The 17258-nt window shown below is 38.8% G+C and overlaps 1 protein-coding gene and 1 pseudogene across 8 annotated transcripts in view; both read right to left on the bottom strand.

Annotated features, from left to right (window-relative positions):
• KIAA1217 (KIAA1217 ortholog) overlaps positions 1–17258 on the bottom strand; it is a 749802-nt gene that overhangs the window by 344363 nt on the left and 388181 nt on the right. The window lies entirely within an intron of this gene.
• Positions 13652–14283, bottom strand: LOC141570010 (large ribosomal subunit protein uL6-like; annotated as a pseudogene).

Genomic DNA, 17258 nt, shown 5'->3' with positions numbered 1-17258 from the left:
TGGTTAGAGCTCCATGCTCCTAACTCCAAAGGCTGCCGGTTCGATTCTCACATGAGCCAGTGAGCTCTTACCACAAGGTTGCCAGTTCAATTCCTCGAGTCCCGCAAGGGATGGTGGACAGTGTGCTCTGCAACTAAGATTGAACACGGCACCTTGAGCTGAGCTGCCACTGAGCTCCCGAATGGCTCAGTTGGCTGGAGCGCATCCTCTCAACCACAAGGTTGCCAGTTCGATTCCTCAACTCCCGCAAGGGATGGTGGGCTGCGCGCCCTGAAACTAGCAACGGCAACTGGACCTGGAGCTGAGCTGCGCCCTGCACAACTAAGACTGAAAGGACAACAACTTGATGCTGAATGGCACCTTCCACAACTAAGATTGAAAGGACAACACTTGGGAAAAAAAAGCCCTGGAAGTACTCACTGTTCCCCAATAAAGTCCTGTTTCCCTCCCCAAATAAAATCTTAAAAAAAAAAAAAAAAAAAAAAAAGAGGCTCAGTGATCTCAGAAAGAACTTCAACAAATAGATAGGAAACATAAAAATGGACATAGAAAACATAAAAATGAACCAGTCAGAAATAAAAACACAATAAGTGAAATGAAGAATACATCATAGGGAATCAACAGTAGAGTAGATGAAGCAGATGAATCAAATCAGTGATTTGGAAGACAAGGTAGCAGAAAACACCCAACCAGAATAGCAAAAAGAAAAAAGAATAAAAAATAATGAGGAAAGTTTAAGAGGCCTCTGGAACAACATCAAGTGTAACAACATTTGCATCACAGGGGTACCAGAAGGAGAAGAGAGAGAGCAAGGAATTGAAAACCTATTTGAAGAAATAATGATGGTAAACTTTCCTAACCTGGCAAAGGAAATAGATATACAAGCTGAAGAAGTGCAGAGAATCCCAAACAAGATGAATCCAAAGAGGCCCACACCAAGACACACCATAATTAAAATGCTAAAGGTTAAAGACAAAGAGAGAATCTTAAAAGCAGCAAGAGTAAAGCATTTAGTTACCTACAAGGAAGCTCCCATAAGACTATCAATTGATTTCTCAAAAGAAACTTTGCAGCCCAGAAGGGAGTGGCAGGAAATTTTCAAGGTGATGAAAAGCAAGGACCTACAACCAAGATTACTCTACCTGGCAAAGCTATCATTTAGAATTGAAGGACACATAAAGAGCTTCACAGACAAGAAAAAGTTAAAGATGTTCATCAACACCAAACCAATTATACAAGAAATGTTAAAGGGACTTTTTTAAGAAGAAGAAGGGGTGGAGTGGGGTGGAAAGAACATAAACATGAATAATATAATGGGAACTAACTACTTATCTATCAACAATTACTTTAAATGTAAATGGATTAAATTCTCCAATCAAAAGATAGTGTGGCAAAATGGATAAGAAAACAAGACACTTACACATGCTGCCTATAAGAGAGTCATTTCAATTGGAAGGCACACACAGACTGAAAGTAAAAGGATGGAAAAAGATGTTTCATGAAAATGGAAATAAAAAACAACAATAAAAAAGCCAAAGGAGTAATACTTACATCAGACAACATAGAGTTGACTCTGGATGGTGAACACACAATGCATATTTAAATTTTTTTCTTTAAAAAGTAGACTTTAAAGCAAAGGCTATAAAAAGAGACAAAGAAGGAACCAATAATCCCATTTCTGGGTATTTATCCGAAGAAACCCAAAACACTACTTCAAGAGGACGTGTACATCCATATGTTCATTACAGCATTGTTTACAATGGCCAAGATGTGGAGGCAAGCTGGTGTCTGTTGATGGAAGAATGGATAAAGAGGACATGGTACATATATACAACAGAATATTGCTCGGCCATGGAAGGGAATGGGTTCTTGCCATATGCGGTGGCATAGATGGACCTGGAAGGTATTGTGGTGAGTGGAGCATGTCAGACAGAGAAAGATAGTTGCAATGTAATTTCGATTATGTGTAAAATCTAAAGAACAAAATAAACAAAAAAAACCACAAATATAGTCATAGATACAGAGAACACTTTGATGGTTGCCAGATGGAAGGAGGTTTGAGGGTGAGTGAAAAAGGAGAAGGGATGAAGAAGTACAATTTGATTGTTACACAGTAGTCATGGGGATGTAGGGTATAGCATAAGGAATATAGTCAATAATATTGTAATAACTATGTATAGTGTCAGATGGGTACTAGATTTACCAAGGTTATAGATGGGATGGGAGTTACGGAGTAGGGTGAAAAAGGCGAATGGCTTAAGAAGTACAAATTGGTAGTTACAAAATAGTCATGGGCATGTAAAGAAAAGCATAAAAAAATATAGTCAATAATGCACAGTGACAGGTGGGTACTAGACTAGTCAGGGGGATTACTTCTCAAATTATATAAATGTCTAACCACTATGCTGTACATCTGAAATTAATATAAAACAAAATTGAATGTCAAAATAAGTGTAAATTTTTTTTAAAACTTTAAAAAAATAAATAAGACAAAATGTTCAATCTTAAATTAAATTCCAAAGCATTCTTTGATCTGTAGTTAAAACCCAAGATGATAATTGTTAACTCAAATAAGTTCTCTGTTTACAGAACCTTGTGACCAGCTGTAAGTAACTATTTGTCTAAAACTTACCTAGAAGCAGGATATATAAATTATAAAGGATGTGAGCAGGGAAGGAGAGAGGTGGGGTTAAAGAGAGAAAAGCAGACTCACTCAGTAACTTAGAGGACAGTGAAAGGCAGGCCCAGAGGACCTAAGGAAGAAGTAAGCGCAAAACATCTAAAAATAGCAGGACTGTAGGAAATGGTCCTAAAGATATTTGACCGGCCATTGTACTCCAAATCCTGCCATTTCAAGTCAGATCTATAAAAAGACATCTTTTAATAATGTATCACCTCCTTCCTACCTATTCAGAAAAACTAGTGATTACACATCCTGCTTCGTGTTGCTGGTCCTTACACTAGGATTTCTTAATTTCTTACTTTAAAAGATCAGTCACATGTTACATTGCTTTTCTTTGTGAATTTACGTGAATCACAAAATTGAGTCAATAACAGTTGCCCCTCTCAGCTTTGTAACCAACCATAGAAGTGTGAGATGCAAGACTTGCAAACACATTTTAAAATGTGCATCCCTTTACTCTTAGCAGGGCTCATTTTACATTAATTTTTGCTCAGTATCTTCTCTTTTATTTCTCTTTGCCTTTTGCTTTACAACAGAGATGTTATATAAATATTCATTTGCTTGGTTTTCTAACATTGATCTATTAAAGTCTTCTGAATTACTGTTGTGTCCTAAATGATTGCTAAAATGAGATAAAAACTTTGATAGTTTAGTCCCCCGTTGAATATTAAAAGGTATTTTAAGATTTGAATGTATGTGTAAATAAAAAGAATTTATTTAATAAAACATTTTTTGGTCAATTCTAGTTATCTTATTTCTTGCTGGACCCTTTGTTTTCTCACTTTTCTATCCAGATTATGTCAATTTAGCTCTACTCTAATGATACAGATAGCCAACATGTGTATTAATTTTTACAGAGTTGGTATACAGATTTGAACTTAAGTCAGCTGAGATGCTATGGTCCATTGAATGTCTGCCATGCCCAGAACTCCCTTCTGGTGAAACTAATAGTTCTTTATGTCAAGTCAACTGCTTTGCACCACACGATCCTGAGATCCTAGCCAGAGCTGTTTTTATTAGGAATCAGTTCTTGATCCAAAGGCTTGCTGCTAGCAAAGGATGGGGCCAAATATGTCAACATGGTTGCCCCATCTCAGTGGTGACTGGCTGAACCAATCAAACCCTGGTTCTCAGGGAAGATGAACATAAGACACATAGGGAGGTTAGTAAGTTACAGCAGCAAATACATAGAAGCAGAAACAGGAGGTAGCTGAGTCCCAGAATGGTGGGGCACAGGCTTAGGAGCAATGGGTAACCAGGTCACTACAGCTGTGATGTCCAGAGGGCAGCTACATTCCAGCTGCAGCCCGCCTGCCTGGCTTTCTTGGTCTATGCAGCTATGGAAACACTTCCCTCTTTATTTCTCTTCACTTTCAACTTTCAACTAAGGTAAACTGCACATTTCTCTGCTCTTCCCAACTCTAAAGAATCTACCTGAGACAACCAGTAAATTGCTCCTTGCTATTTCTCCTTTCTGTCCTTCTGCTTTTTAATGATGTAAGAAAACCGTTTCAGCATGGTATAGAGTATTGTCTTTCCCCTGAAGTGGAATTACTGTAGTTTTGGTCTTTGACATGAGTAATAAATTGTTTTAATCTTTCTGTATATAAACCCATTTTTTTTAGTATCAAGAACAGTAGAGTTTTTTTGTTTGTTGTTGTTTTGTTTTTGTATTAAACCCACAAAGAAAACTGTGATGGTTTTCAGTAACAATTCTTGATCACATGACACCATGGGAGTCCCAACTGATTTATCCTTTTCAAACCCCCAGAGTGTTCAGGTTGACAACTACTTTGTTCTCCTGTCTTCATTAGTATTTTCCTTTTTCATCTTTCTTTCTGCAATAACTCTTAGCATCTTCTTTGCAGAGTCTTCACTCTTTCTTCTCCTCTTCTGTGTGTCCCATTTGTTCCTGTTTTCATCTTTCTAGACACAGGGAAACTACCTTATCTATATCAAGACAAAGCCTCGACACTATCTTACCTATATGATGCCCATGCCTAAGAATGTTGAAACATATCATTTAGCAAAAAATAGAGCCATAGACTATTAGACCAGGAAGAGATGTCCTGGTCTGGGCCTCTCAATTTATAAACTTAAATTTAAAAACTGATAGTCAACTCACTTATTGGAAAACTTTTAGGTATGTTTGGAACAACTTCAGTATGTGACTCTATGGTTTCAATTGTAAATTTTATGAAATCTAAATACAGATCTAGTATTTCTGATGAGAATTTAATGTCTGAATTGAGCTTTCTGCAAGTGTAAAATACACACTTGATTTTAAAAAGAGCAGAAAATATCTCATTAACATTTTAAATAACTTTTTCATTAACATTTTTAAATTATTGATTGCATACTGAACTAATGGCTTGGACATACTGAGTTAAATAAAATATATTATTAAAATTAATTTTCACCAGGTTCTTTTTACTTTTTTAATGTGACTACTAAAAAATTTAAAATTACATGTGTGGCTCACATTATATTCCTATTAGACAGCACTGTCTAGATGGGAGAGCCAGTATACATGCACACATGCTACCTGGTCCTAACTGGAAATTTCCTCTCTTTGTCAGGTAAACAGGTGCTAGTCATGAAAAATGGGGAAATATTTATTATGATTAAATTTTAATTTCAACATAGTAAATAAATTGTCTCTCTCTCTCATTTCTTTTCCTAACCAAATCACTGTCATCTTCAATAGGCTAGTTTCTGAAGACTCCCCAAATCAAAACTTGGCTTTTAATATCTGGATCAAACTTTTGCCCCTGGGCAATTTCTAGTTCAAACTCGATAAACCATTTTATTGAGGTGTTATTGATATGTAAAAAGTTGTACACATTAATGTTTACAATTCAGTGAGATTGGGGATAAGTCTACTTCCATGAAAGCATCCCTACCATCAAATCCATAAACATGTCCATCACCTCCCCAAGTTTTCTTCCACCCAATTTCCTATAATATTGTTATTATTTTTGTGATCGTGGGAAGAACAACTAACAGAAGATCTACCCTTTTAGCAAATTTTAAGTATAAGAATACAGTATCATTTGCTACAGGCACTATGCTGTATGGTAGATCTCCAGAACTTATTTATCTTGCATAACTGAAATTTTGCATTCTGTGATAGTTAATTTTATGTGTCAACTTGATTGGGCTAAGGGATGCCCAAATAGCAGTTAAGACATTATTTCTGGAATTGGTGGATTGAATAAAGAAGACTGCCCTCACTAGTGTGAGTGGCTATCATCCAATCCATTGAAGGCGTGAATAAAACAAAAATATGAAGGAAGGGTGAATTTGTTCTGTTTGCTTGAGCTGGGACATCCATCATTGCTTGTCCTTGGACATCAGCATTCCTGGTTTCAGACTTGGACTGAATTACACCACTGGCTTTGCTGGTTCTCCAGCTTAGAGATGGCAGATTGTGGGACTTCTTGGCCTCCATAATCACATGCACCAATTCTTATAATAAATCTCCTCTTGTATATATCTCTATATCTGTCTCTATCTTTGTATCTATCCATCTATCTATCTATCTATCTATCTATCTATCTATCTATCTATCTATCTATCTATCTATCTATCTATCTATCTATCTATCTATTTTATATCATCTTTCATTTATCTATCTGCTACTGGTTCTGTTTCTCTGGAGAACCTTGACTGACACATACCCTTTAACCATCACTTCTGCATTTCCGCCTCCTCCCAGTCTCTGGTAACCACCATTACTTTCTATTTCTATGAGTTTGACTATTTTAGATGCCACATGTATGAGACCATACGGTATCTGTCTTTCTGTGTCTGGCTACCTTCACTTAATGTAATGTTCTTCAGGTCCATCCATGTAGTCACAAATGGCAGGATTTCCTTCTTTCATATCATTCCCAAGAGTGTAGAGTGTATCAGTGTTACACTTATCTTTTTTTTTTTTTTTAAATAGTCATCCTAATAGGCCTAAGGGTAATATTTCATTGTGGTTTAGATTTGCGTGTCCCTGATGATTAATGATATTGAATGCATTTTAATATACTTATTGGCCATTTGTAGGTCTTCTTTGGAGAACTGTCTATTCAGATCCTTTGCCCATTTTAAAATTGGGTTATTTATTTTTTTGTTATTGCAAACTCAAAATCTTGAACAAAGATTATTTCTTTATCCACAGACTTAAAGATTGGATGCTTATCATTTGGCCTTCCAACAAGGCCAAATGGAGGCCTTCTAAGAAGGCCACATGATAAGACTAGATGCTGGTGATCTTGAAAAAGGTTGTCCTTTTTCCATTGATGTAAACCACAAATAAACAAACAAACAACAAAACACTTCATACACTGTTACTTTCTAAGATGGCCATGATATCCTGGAGTACATAGACAAAGGCAAGATTTCATTTCTGAAGCATGCCGGCTCATGAAGAGTTACTGATGCTGAACTGGCTTCACTGCTATTGGAATCCCAAGTACCAGGGAACTGAACAACTGCACGGACACTGTCCCCACCTTGCCACTCTGTGTCATAAAACCCCCTCTGCCACAGCCCTCACCACTTGTTGAGGCCCCTTAGGAAACTCGCCCCCAGGTTCAGCTTCCATTACTGGGCCAACACTGTTGGAACTGGTGAAGGAAGAAACAGGAGGACAGGATGGAGGGCCTGAATAAGACCTCAAGAGGCCCTAGTGATCTTTATATATGATTCACCATAGAATAATACTCAACTTAGTTAACAAAGTTCATCAAAGTTCAAATTTTCCGATGAGTGCCTCAAATATATATTTATAACAAATACTTGTGTGTGTGTGTGTGTGTGTGTGTGTGTGTGTATACAATATTTATATCAATTTTTTTTTTAAAGTTTGCCTTGGTCTGTTTGGTCTACTCTAACAAAACATACCAGAGACTGTGTGGCTTATAAACAACAAAAGTTCATTTCTCATAGTTCTGGAAGCTGGAAGTTCAAGATCAGAAAACCAGCATAGTTGGGTTCTCGTGGGGATCCTTGTAAGGCCTGCAGACTGTCGACTTCTCGCTGCAACCTTATTGGTAGAAGGCATGAGCTAGCTCTCTGGGTCTCTTTCATAAAGACATTAATCTCAATCATGAGGGTTCTGCCCTCAAGACCTAATTACCTCCCAAAAGCCCCACCTCCTAATACTATCACATTGGGAGTTAGGATTTCAACATGTACATTTGAGGGGACACAAATATTCAGATCATAGTAAAGATGTTAATGTTCCTGCTTTGTTTACACTCTTAGGAAATGTGTAGTCTGTCCACTGGATAATGCAGTGAGTAGGTGAAGGGTACTTTCTTTAGCTGCTTGGTTGGAGAAATATGTGCCTTCTATTTTGTGTCTGATACTGAAATTTATTTCACGGGGAAATAAGGTTGTGTGTGGTGATGTTTCCTGTGTCCAGCTGTATTATGGATTAAATATGGATTAAATAGACCTTCAAAGAAATCTAAGAATCTAGCCCAAAAAAACCTAATCATTATTTATATTAACATCATTGTTATGGGTTATTTGGTTCTAAGTTTTAATAAGTCAATTAAAATCACATTAAAAATAAATACAACAGGTCTGTAAGCTTGTACTATGTGTATATATTGATTTTGGTTCCTTCCAAGTGATCAAAAGTAGAGGTCAGGTTCAATTTGCTTTTATCATTTACATGTTTTAGGCATCACAAGTTCAATGAGCCCCAGATATGCTTTTTTAAAGAAAAGTGGCTGAAATAATTAGATCACAGCTGTTCAATCCAGTGACTGGACTCAGAAGTCAGTGGAAATACTCAAGAGTCATGATCTGACCTTTTCCAATTGAATCATCTGAAGGTTAAGAGCAATGTTAATGAACTCTTTACCCTAACCAACACAGATATGTAAACGCTATAGCAAGATTAACACTAACTCTTTCCCTCCCATTCTTTACCCACTGCTTCTGGAGAACGAGTCATTTTCCTTTTGGCCACTATATATCTAAAGTTTATCTTTCACTTTAGTACCTGTGGTTTTAAAATTTTGCCAAAATTGCATACCCAAAGGTTTGAGATCCCCTCAAAGAAATCTCCCCTTTCTCATTTCTCAGAGCGGTTGCCATGAAGTCACAAAGGTCCCTAGGGCCTAAACACAGATCACAGAGGTGTGAGCGCCAAGTCGCCAATGCCAGGGTCACAACTCAAAGGAACCAGATGCCTCCCCCAAACCAAGTCTTCAAGCTAGCACACATTTAGCAGAGATTTGGAACACCGTTTCACACTAAATACCTAGGGGCTCGAGTACTAGCCAGGGCAGAACACCCTCTCATTTAAATTGAAGATTTTGCATTTTACTAAGACACATTTTCTCCCTCCAAAAATCTGCCCTCTGTGCAATTCTGCACCAAGTAGGCAAGATTCTTCAACGCAATGGAAATCTCTGAACTCTGAATGGGATATTTTTGACCCAGAAATAATTCCCTCTGCCTCCCAGGGGCTGTCTTTTACCTCCTCCATGCTCTATCCAGTTTCCAGACCTCTGCCCAATTACAATCCCGGAAAGCAAAACCTCTGTGCATTGGATCGTTTTGTCCCCATTACTGAAGGAATCCTTAGGGGACTCTTGAACAATTTCTTAATCAAATAATTATTTCTGAATTTTACATGCTGGCACTCCTCAGTGACTGCATGACAAAGATTAGTATGGATGACTAGACAAGTTTTGTGATCTCCTAAATACTACAAAACAAAGATTGCAAAGTGGGGGAAGGGACAATTTTTCCTGCAAAAATGTGGCTATTGCTTTCACATATGCTGTAATTTATATTACAAAGACAATTACAATTCTGGAATGACTTTAAAAATTATTTATGCTATCATAATTTAATAGTAAAATTAGCCTTTTCTCATAAAAATCCTAGTACATACACCTACTTGTGTTATTATTTTATTTTTAAATTAATATACAAAGGGGCGGCTGGATGGCTCAGTGGGTTACAGCGCGAGCTCTGAACAACAGGGCTGCTGGTTTGATTACCACATGGGCCAGTGAGCTGCGCCCTCCACAACTACATTGAAGACAATGAGCTGCCGCTGAGCTTCCAGAGGGGCGGCCGGATGGCTCAGTTGGTTAGAGCATGAGCTTTCAACAACAAGATTGCCGGTTCAATTCCCACATGAAATGGTGGGCTGCAACCCCTTCAACTAAGGATTGAAAATGACTAGACACAACCAGACTGAAGGGCAAAGACTTGGAGTTGATGGGCCCTGGAGAAACACACTGTTCCCCAATATTCCCCAATACAATTTATATAAAAAAATTAATATACAATAAAATTGATGTGTGTGTGTGTGTGTGTGTGTGTGTGTGTGACTTGAACAGTTCTATGAATTTAAACCCATGTATAGTTTCATGTAACTGCAACCACAACCACAACCAGGATACCTAAAAGATCCATCACCCATTAAAATTCACTCTTGCTGTCTAGTTGTAGTCACGCCATCCCTGATCCTTAACCACTGATGTTCTGTCACTATACTTTTGTCTTTTTAAGACTGTCATATAAATGGAATCACGTATTAAGTAAACCTTTTGTCTGGCTTCTTTCAATCAGCAGAACTACTTTATGATTTATCCAAGTTTTTGCATGCATCAAAATTTCATTTCATTTTATTGCTGATGACTATTCCTTGTATGTATTTATCACACTTTGTTTAACCACTCACCCTTTGAAGAACATTTGGGCTGTTACCAGTTTTGGGAGAATATGAATAAAGCTTTTATAAGTATTTGTGTAGTTTTTATGTGAACACAAGTTTTCATTTCTCTAGAGTAAACAACTGGAAGTGGGATTGCTGGGCTATACTGAGTGTATGTTGAACCTTATAAGACACTGCCAAGCTGTTTTCCAGAGTGAGTTGCTATAGCATTTTGCATTCTCTCCAGCAGTATATGTCTCACTTGCTCTGCATTCTCATCCACACTTAGTATTGTCAACATTTTAAATTTTATCCTTTCTAAAAGGTGCACAGTGGTATCATGTAAGGGCTTGCATTTTCCTAATGACTAATGATGTTGAACACTTTTTCATGTGCTTATTTGCCATCCATATATGCTTCATGGGGAGGTATTTGCTCAAGTCATTTGCCTATTTTTAATTTTTTTTTTGTATAGTTGAGTGTTAGGTGTTCTTTACTCATTCTGGATACCAGTCTTCTGCCAACTATGTGATTTGCAAATATTTTTCTCCCAGTCTATAGTTTGCCTTTTCATTCCCTTAATAGTGTTTTTAGCAGAGCGTGTTTTAATTCTTTATTAAGTCCAATTTTTAATAGCGGTTATCCTTAGATTTTTTTCTTAATTTCTTTCTATAGTTCTGCATTTTCAAATACACATTAAGAATACATTACTTTTCTATTTTAAATTGTTATTTAAAACAAAGCAAAGTGTTCTTTGCAATTAAAAAATCCCAACAGAATTCATTTGTGCATTTGAAAGAACTGCCGAATATGAACTGACATGTCTACTTAAACCCTTGTTTTTTAAGACCATGAGTAGAAAAGGAGTGTTTTTAATAAGATGTTATGACATCATAATAAGGGAGTAAACAGATAATTAAGTCTTAATGCTTCATAGTCACTAGGATGAATAGAATATTTTTCTGCTGCAACCTTCCAAATGCAACATACTGTCCTTACTGTTTTCAAGTTCAGGCTTGGCACATCCTGGTAGAGTTATAAATGGCTTATAATACTCTACATAATAATATGATTTTCCTCTGTTTTAAAATGGCATGCTTACAAGATGAACTCAGTTCATAACAATTTAAAACAAAGTCTGGGCAAAAAAAGTGTTGGCTCTTGGCCCACCTGTGTGGCGCTAGACATTTTGAGAAATACAGGTTTGCTCAAATGTTGTGTGGCCTTTCAAAGAAGGTGTAGGTGGAGCAGAAGAGAATGCTATTTGCAAAGTGTTCTTCTCTGTTCTGATTCACCATTGGGAGAGTGCGCTCCTGAGCACTGAGGGATGCTCTGCTGCAAGCCCAGGCGTCTGCAGTCATCAGGTCTCAGCAGGATTTAGTCAGCAACCCGCCTGGCTCCTGGGGCAGACAGAGAATTCCCCACAGCAGTGACAGTGAAATTGAGTCTCTGCCATCTTCAGGTAGCCTCCAATAGAAGCACGATGACAGCAACATTTTCACTTTTGTAAAGAGATTAATGTCAGTGCTCTCTCAAATGTGATTCTGAGTGATGCATTTTACCAGTAAGTCAGAACTTACATATTAAATGAATGCTTTCCCTGTGAAAGGAGTTATCTTATATTAATGGTGCTGTCATCACTCAAGCCACCATTTATACTCCACTTGGGACCCTGACACCGGAGTTTATAGCACATTTAAAAAATATCTTCTCAATGGTGGCAACATTTTGACCTTTAGGGTAGGTTGAATGATTTCATAAGCATCAAAGAATGAATAATAAAGATAATTCAGCTTTTCTCACGTCTAATTTCAAGGGCCAGTCAGTGTCTCCTTCTTATGGAAGGAGTTAAGTGTTCGGCTAACATTTTCTAGAAAAACCAGGATCAAAATACATTGCCATTGGTGGTGGTGGTTTTCTTTGTAAATAATAACTTGAGATTCTAAAGTTAGGAGGCTGTTGCCTTGTATTATTATAAACTCATTAAAAAGACTATGGAGATAATAAATACAAATCACAAAAGTATTTTCAGCAATGGTAGAATCATCAGTATATATTTATAACCTTCCAAGCGGAGTATTCATTTGACTGTGTTCTGATATATCTGTTTCTTCTTTTCTTTAAAAGCAGCCTGCATATTTTATAGTCACAGTAGGTGTGTACAAGGATTCTGTGACCTATAAAATATAAATATTGGATAAAGGAATTCATATAATGAAGACTTGCTCCTTGAAAGGCCCAAATCTTTTAAATTTTAAAATTTTGAATAGATCTTTAAAACATGTATTCCAGTGTCCTCCCCTGCCTCTTTTATAGTAGAGGCTTCTGGACGTAATTTATCCATTTCTTGTTGACTCAGAATTATCTTTGCAAGCTTAAGTTACTTATGATGCTTGCAGACTCCAAAAACTATAGCACAAATACAGATAGGCTCCAGAGCATATGGAAATGCAAACATTTTTTGTCCCTACTTTGAATAGATCCATATTACTCTTTTATTTATTTATTTTAAAAATTTTATTGGGGAAGGGGAACGGTGTGTACTTCCAGGACTTTCTTCTAAGTCAAGTTGTTGTCCTTTCAATCTTAGTTATGGAGGGTGCCGTTCAGCTTCAAGTTGTTGTCCTTTCAGTCTTAGTTGTGGAGGGCGCAGCTCAGCTCCAGGTCCAGTTGCCGTTGCTAGTTGCAGGGGGCGCAGCCCATCATCCCTCGCGGGAGTCTAACTGGCAACCTTGTGGTTGAGAGGACGCGCTCCAACCAACTGAGCCATCCGGGAGGCAGCTCAGCTCAAGGTGCTGTGTTCAATCTTAGTTACAGGGAGCGGAGCCCACCATCCCTTGCCGGACTCAAGGAGTTGAACTGGCAACCTTGTGGTTGAGAGCCCACTGGCCCATGTGGGAATCGAACCGGAAACCTTAGGAGTTAGGAGCACGGAGCTTCATCTGCCTGAGCCACCAGGCCGGCCCCATATTACTCTTTTAAAAATAATTCCTTTGCTTCCTTTTATCTCCTCCTTGTAATGGGCTCTCCACCCTTGCTTGTTCCTACTCACATCTTCTACTCCCAAGCTCCCTCTTTATTTGTGTCTTCTATACTCAGGGAAGAGTAACTAGAATGTCAAACATATTAATATCGTGTCCAAATTAAGTATGTAGTCTTTGAATTATAAACTGGAGAGGAGTACTATCTCATGTTTTCAGCATGAAGGTTGTAATAATGTCTACACTGACTGCCCAAAGACCATTTTTCCCCCAAGATTAATACATGACTTTTGTTTCTTCTTTAAAATATCACAAATAAGTCTGAGGAATCACTCGACATCTTGGCGTTTCTGTAGCTGGACAACTTAGATCTGATTCATCAGCCTGATGAACTGTTCCTTTTTCGGAAACATAGATACCATCCCCAAATTTTCTGATATTCTTGTTTTTAGATGTTGTGGCTTGTTGAATCAAAGCAGCTGAATTTGATACAAGTTCAATATCATTTCCTTCAAGAATATAATTAATTCATCTTTCTGAGCTTGAGATACTGAACAAGCAACACCTGACCTCATCCGAACCCTGCAGATGTATTTTCCCCCCAAGAAACTTTGGATTTCAACAAGAGAACCATTCTCCTGAATGACCACATTGATGGGGAAGTGAGCACACAGAGACCTAATCTCATAATGGACGCCCAGGGTAACACCCTTGATCATGTTCTGTATATGACCACAGATTATGCGAATAATAGCCAGTTCCTTTCTATTTCCCTAGCATTTGTCAACCCGGAGCCTCTTCTTTTTCTTTCCATGGAGACTGAGTTCTGCATTGATGTGACTGAAGTCCCTTCACAACAACTGTGTGTCCCTGCAGAGTGATGTCCATGTTTTCTGGAATGTCCACTGTTGATTAGTCTGATTGCTGAGAATGGTCTTCATCCTTGCAGTGGATGTGGCAAAGAGCTAAAGACCATTTTTATTTCCTTTTCTGTTTTGGCTGAATTTTGGATAGATGACACTTCTGATCATAGCCTATAGATAAGTGAAGTGTCACTGTAAGCCCATTTGATGGATGGATAAACCAAGGCTCAGAAAGCTAAACAGCAGAGCTGTGACTAGAACCCCTGTCTCCTGACTGTTACCATTCCTTTCTACCTCCAGGCCTTGGTCCATGCTGTTTTCAGTCTCTGGGATGCCCCACCTACCCACAGCCACCTCCATGGCTGCATGGATATGTGAAGTCTCAGGTCTCTCCCCTCTTCCATCTCTGCCCTCCTTAAAAGCCTGCGATTGCATTAGAATAACATTCATACTCTCTGGCTTGCACACCTCCTTTCCACTCTCCATTTTCCTCCTGCCTCCCAGACTACCTTAAAACACGGAGGACTTGTGACCTGCAAACTCAGCCCCACCCAGTTCCTGAACCTGTCCCACCCAAGGCCAGCAGACTCAGAAATGCTAAAGGTGGGTGTTTCGCACCCTAAGCTCAGTATTGAGGGGATATAAAGACCCACTGGCCTACAGCTTCCCCCACTGCCCCCCACTTCCACTGATAGCTGGGTCCATGAAACAGAGCACCTTTTGTAGCTTCCGGATTTTTTCTCTAGTTCAATCACTGAGATGGGACCATAACCTGAATTGCATCCTGCTTATCAGGCAATCTCCATCTTCTTTCTCCCCTTGAAGGAAAGGGAAGGGAGTTGGCTTTTCCTGGTCCCCAAGTCTGAGCCAGGCACCAGGCCGAGTAATCTGTGTGTAGACTGTATTATCATATATTAATATTAGCAAGTTGTAGATGAGGAAACAAAGGCCAAGAGAAGTCAAATTGTTAGAGCTCACAGAACTGGTGTGTTGGACCTGCCTACCTGAAAAGAAGCTTTTCCTATCTATACAGATTTGACGCCCAAACCTATCCCAAGATGAAATGACTACCTTCCAGTACAACTTACTGAATGTATCATCCCGCTGCCTACAATTCCTTGTTTTCACACTCTACTTATCACATAGCTCCCCTTGGGCACCAACCTGGTCTAACTGGATAAAGACTAGTGCCCCCTACCTGGTTGGACCCTGTGAGGGAGACATTCATCTACCTCCTTTGAAGTTCAGCCCAACTCCAAGGTTCTCCTTTGGCCCTGGTCACCTGCCTCATCCTTGATTCCTGCCTTTTCTGCAGACTCCCTGCTGAGATTCCCAGCACGCCTTATGCCTTTCACTCAAGCTTGAAGCCAGCACTTTCTACCTTATTTTCCATTATTGCCCCATGCTTGGCTTCAGCCAAATGGAACTAATTGCTACTCTATATGCATCTGCTATATTTTTCTGTCTCCTTGCCTTTTTTTTAAGACAATTTTTTAGAACAGTTTTAGGTATACAATAAAATTGGGAGGGTGGTACAGAGACTTCCTGCAAACCCCTGTCGTCACACGTGCATAGGCTCCCCTATTATCAACATCACGCACTAGAGGGGTACATTTTTTTTTTTATCAAAGATGAACCTGCTTTGACATGTTTTTTGCTTTTTTGTGTGGTTTGCTCTGTGAGAAATGTCTTTAACAAGCTCCATCAGCCACCTCTCCTCCTCAGTCCATCTCAAATCTCTGCACATTTAAATCCCCTTATCTTTAAGGTTTGGTGCATATTCCTTCTTCTCCATGCAATCTTTCCTTAGGTACACTTCCACTCCAGCTAGAATTAAGCTCTTTATATCTGACCTCCCAGAGCACTTTATTTGTACTTCTCCTGGGGCACTTCACCAGAATTTAAACATGAATGAAACACTGAACAGATAAGCTATATCAGCTAAAGTAAAAAAAAACACATGATTTTAGGCTATCATTGTGCCTTTAAGGCTGATCAAAGGGATTAGCTCTCCCCCTGCCCCCTCATGAAAGCTCCAGCAAAACTGTAACTTTTCTGATCATTCCTAATTAAGAAGTTAACATTCACTGTTCATTACAAAACACAGTCCCAGTCCAGAAATTGGTGTGCCCAGCCCAATACTAAGCCACACGTGACCCATCATGCAAAGCTAATACTTCTTTCCTATCTCCCAGCCAAAGCTGCCTGTAGGCAAGTTGCTGTCTTCTACAGAAAGAGTGTGTTTGGCTTCCTCTATCTTTCTCATTCCCATCCTCTTTCACTCACTAACCGCTGTTTCTGACCAACCTCCTTTCCCTCAGTTGAAGGGAGATCAGAGGGCTAAGAAAGATCTTTTTGACTAATAGAATCATAAGAGTGTGGTCAATATTTAAAGTCAACTCTTTCTAAGACCACTGTAGTTTGTTCTTCAGAGGTTTTCCCCTTCTGAGGTGCTCTCCTGACTGGCTGACTCAGGCAGTGCAGCTCTAGCGCAGCCTGTTGCTTCTTCCTCAGCCCCGGGCATGTAGTGGTCCATCTCCAGCTGTTCTCTGCTGACATCCTATCACCCCTTCCTCCAGGTGGCCATATTGGACTGAATCTAAGATGCCTCCAGGCATGCTTTTACTAAACAAATTCAAGAAGCAGGCTAATTTCAACTTTGCAGCAACTTTCCTTTGCTTCTGCCATCAGAATAGCTTGTCAGTCATGGCATATTCTCTGCCAGATTTCTTAGAGGGAAAAATCAGTCTCTGTGTCCCCTCTCCCAACCTCAGGGGATAGGTGTCAAGTTCTTAGAATGGTCCTGTTGAAGTCAGTCTTACTAGAATTTAGGTGAGGAGGCAGACAGAACCCAAGTTCTCATTTTTAGGGATATGGGTGGAAAACAGCATGATTTTTTTTAAGTTAAAAAAAAATTTAAATAGAAATTCTCCTCATGAAATCCTCTCTCAACTTTCACTCTCAGGGATCTTTTATAACTTCTTTGTAGTTGAGAAAGTGTAGATTATAAAATCCTTTGTTGTTTTTCTTTGAAAATATGCACCTTGATCTGG

Source organism: Rhinolophus sinicus, linkage group LG02 (assembly GCF_036562045.2).
Source record: "Rhinolophus sinicus isolate RSC01 linkage group LG02, ASM3656204v1, whole genome shotgun sequence".
NCBI classification, from domain to species: domain Eukaryota; kingdom Metazoa; phylum Chordata; class Mammalia; order Chiroptera; family Rhinolophidae; genus Rhinolophus; species Rhinolophus sinicus.
This window is presented reverse-complemented; position numbering and strand designations above follow the sequence as displayed.